The sequence below is a fragment of the Lissotriton vulgaris genome, chromosome 4_1, assembly GCF_964263255.1.
Source record: "Lissotriton vulgaris chromosome 4_1, aLisVul1.2, whole genome shotgun sequence".
In the NCBI taxonomy this organism is placed as follows: domain Eukaryota; kingdom Metazoa; phylum Chordata; class Amphibia; order Caudata; family Salamandridae; genus Lissotriton; species Lissotriton vulgaris.
This window is the reverse complement of record NC_141691.1, coordinates 1,120,647,018-1,120,651,177: the sequence shown is the minus strand read 5'-3', so window position 1 is coordinate 1,120,651,177 and position 4,160 is coordinate 1,120,647,018.

The window sequence follows — 4,160 nt, the reverse complement described above, 5'->3', positions numbered from 1 at the left end:
TAACCGTGTCAGTGATTGACTTATTCTTCAGTGTGATTCTGCAAATGCCAGAAGTTGTAAGGCCCCTATTTCATACGCATGACGTCATCCCTGCAAAAAGCGGTATTTCAACCCCCAAAAGAACGTTTTGTTGTTAATTTCTCATAAAAATTATTTTCCATTTTTTTGGGGGGGGGAGGGGGGCCTACAATGCCATCTCATAGTCCTATGACAATAAAGAACAAGGCCGCGATTGACCTTGTCTCTAATATCCCATATGCAATTATAGGTCCATAATGCCTGAAATGTTCGCTTCACCCCCTCTTATTTCTTTGTCACTAACTGCGTCTCTTTTTCGGAGTCTGTCTCGCACTTTCGCGCTCTCTCTCCCACTCACTTTATATCTGTATCCACCGTATATATTTCTGACTACCATTCTCCCCAAAACAATGCATTTCCATTTCACAGTACTTTTCTCTCCATCTTTTTCTTCCTCACACACACACATATTTTTCCTCTTGCGCTCTTCCTCTTTCTCTCTCTCTCTCTCTCTCTCTCTCTCTCTCTCTCTCTCTCTTTCTCTGATTCCCTCTCTTACACACCGACATCATTTCTCTCTCTCTCTCTCTCTCTCTCTCTCTCTCTCTCTCTCTCTCTCTGATTCCCTCTCTTACACACGGACATCATTTCTCTCTCTCTCACTCACACTTTCTGTTTGTTTGAACATCTCGCCATACTCGCTCTGACTCGGACTCGGTCACTTTGAAGGTCTCCACTGTCTTCTTCTCAGTTCTCTCTCCCCTCCCCTGTTCTCACTCTATGGTTTTCACTCTCTCTCTTTGTCATGGTCTCCGTACATATGTACTCACATAAACACACGCAGACATTCACATACAAACACCTGTATACATGCATGTAAAGTCAACCCTATCAGAGAGTCCTGGGCTCATTTTTAGGTTTTGCCTGGGGCCGGAGCTCCTAGCTCCGCCCAGGAGAAATCTAATGTCCCTATAGTGTGGAGCTTAGTCCCGCCCTCTGTTCCATTGGCTAGCTCCATAAATGGAGGCTAGCCATTGGAACAGAGATCTGTCCGTCATGGCCGGACCAGATTCGTGGGCGTTCCTGCATTTTTTCCCTCTCCACCCTTTTCGCATCGTCATCAAGGCTGTGGGCGTTTTTTTGTTGTTGTCAGTTTTGTTTGGTCATTGTGCGGCCGATCTCCGCCAGAGGAAGTCCCGCTGTCCGTGTGCCTCCCCGCCCCCCTCCTGCTGTCCGTGTGCCTCCCCGCCCCCCCTCCCGCTGTCCGTGTGCTTTCCCGCCCCCCTCCGCTGTCCGTGTGCTTTGCTGCACCCCCCCTCCAGCTGTCCGTGTCTGCATCGACCCCGAGAAGGAGCAGAGAAGCGGCTGGCAAGTGGGATCCCGAGCGGAGGACCGGAGCAGCCAACATGACTGGAAGGTGGGAATCCTCAACCCCCAGCCCTAATATAACTTACGACTTATCCCCTACTTCTCTAGCAGACACATAGCCCACCACATGACCATCTCCTCGTGTACCGTAAGCATCGAATGAGGATTTTTATTGGGAACCGTGCTTGCCTGCCACACCCCGCAGATCATCACCCGGCATCGCTAGGACAATGACTAACTATTTTAAAAGAACTAGCCCCCTCCTCTGCCTCGTACCCCAGACAAAACCTGCCCACCAGATCATGTAGAAACAGTGTCCGACCCCCACCAGAGGAAGTCCAGGTCCAGGTGAGTGCTGGCCGTTCCCGCCCCCCCGCTGTCCGTGTGCCTCCCCGCCCCCTCCCGCTGTGTGTGTGCTTCCCCCCCCCCTCTCGCTGTCCGTGTCTGCATCGACCCCGAGAAGGAGCAGAGAAGCGGCTGGCAAGTGGGATCCCGAGCGGATGACCGGAGCAGCCAACATGACTGGAAGGTGGGAATCCTCAACCCCCAGCCCTAATATAAATTACGACTTATCCCCTACTTTTCTAGCAGACACATAGCCCACCACATGACCATTTCCTTGTGCACCGTAAGCATTGACTGAGGATTTTTATTGGAAACCGTGCTTGCCCGCCACACCCCGCAGATCATCACCCGGCATCGCTAGGACAATGACTAACTATTTTAAAAGAACTAGCCCCCTCCTCTGCCTCGTACCCCCAGACAAAACCCGCCCACCAGATCCTGTAGAAACAGTGTCCATGCAAACACCAGCAGACATACATTCCCGTAAATTGCCTTAAAACACAATCCTGAGCACAACGTAAGGAGGACCAAGTGGTCTGATTCCATAGACATCTGGTAATTAATAGTTCATACTCTGATTAAAGATATCCATCTTTCAGCATTTATTTAAACATATGGAAGAAATGTCTTTGTTTTCAACATGTAGAAGTGGCTGTAATCCACATAAAGTTCAGTATATTATGATACATATATTCTCACACATCCCGATGCATTTCGGGCAGAGCCCATCGTCAGGGGATTACTCTACAACAAAAGCAAAACCAGGCTGTAATTACTTAAAACTGCAGTAATACAGTGAATAATACATGCAGAGGTATCTGTCGGTAAAACGTAAGTCTAAATCAAACCGGGAGTTTAGGTGCATGGGCGTGACCCAGAAGCGAAAATAGCCCAATGTGCCAAATCCTAGACAGACGTGATGATACAATGATGACCCAGAAAGTGTCCCGGGAAAGTGCTCAAGTGCAGGTAACAAAATGACAACGTGATCAAAGAGTTAGCCCACTCGCGAACATGAGCTCGATAAAAGAACAACGTGCACGTAAAGGTGTGCGGTGATGTCAAGAGCAAAGTTAAGGTGAAAAAAAGGAAAGCTAAAAGGTCCCGAATAGGGTACTTACATGTGTGATAATACGTTTGGACTCCGCGGAGTTCCGTGAAAAAGATCAACCGCGAAGTGGTGGTGAATCAACATAAAAAGCGGAACCTGGTTACCAAACATAGAAAACGGACGAAACGGCCAGTGAAGACGGTAGAGAAGAGAGGTAGAGTGTATAGGCGCCATGCTGGAAAGTGAAAAGGATAGATCCTAGTCTATCGAAATTGATAGAAAAGACAAGTGATGAATGATAAAGAACCAACAAGATACATGGAGGAAAAAAATTATAAATAACAAAGGAATTCAATACGATCGTTGAGCCCATGGGGGACCATCGTGGACAAATAACGGATCCAAAAGTTCTCACGTTTGAGTAAAGTGTTCTTGTTGTTCAGTGTGATTGGAACTTGTTCCAATACTTGGTATTTACGTTTGCATTTACTAGGGGCAAGAATTTAAAGGAAATCCTGAGCCAACCCAGTGGATCCAAAACCAATACCACCTACACGGGCCTTAAACCCTGCTACAATTGCAGCAATTGCAATAACTGTATCCTTGGTAATACCATCAACCACCCTATGAAAGGTAACTCCATAAAACTCAAAGTGAACGCAACATGCAACAGTAAGAACGTTGTTTATGTTTTGAAATGCCCTTGTGGCAAATGCTATGTCGGCCAAACTGAAAGAAAGATCCGAGTGAGGATCTTAGAACATAAGAGCAACATCCGCACTCAGAACCTCAAGTCTACTGTTGCCACCCACTTCATGGAAAACAGACATACAGTGGCTCAACTTAAATACCAAGTATTGGAACAAGTTCCAATCACACTGAACAACAAGAACACTTTACTCAAACGTGAGAACTTTTGGATCCGTTATTTGTCCACGATGGTCCCCCATAGGCTCAACGATCGTATTGAATTCCTTTGTTATTTATAATTTTTTTCCTCCATGTATCTTGTTGGTTCTTTATCATTCATCACTTGTCTTTTCTATCAATTTCGATAGACTAGGATCTACCCTTTTCACTTTCCAGCATGGCCCTATACTCTCTACCTCTCTTCTCTACCGTCTTCACTGGCCGTTTCGTCCGTTTTCTATGTTTGGTAACCAGGTTCCGCTTTTTATGTTGATTCACCACCACTTCGTGGTTGATCTTTTTCTCGGAACTCCGCGGAGTCCAAACTAAGCATGGGCGAATTTTGCGGATCTCGCGTTCGCGAATTTTGCGGATTTGCGAACTCGCAATCCGCAAAATCCGCGAATTCCCGCGAATTTGCGGATTTTTTTTTTTTGTGTTCGCCCGTGTTTCTGCCAGTTCGCGAGGG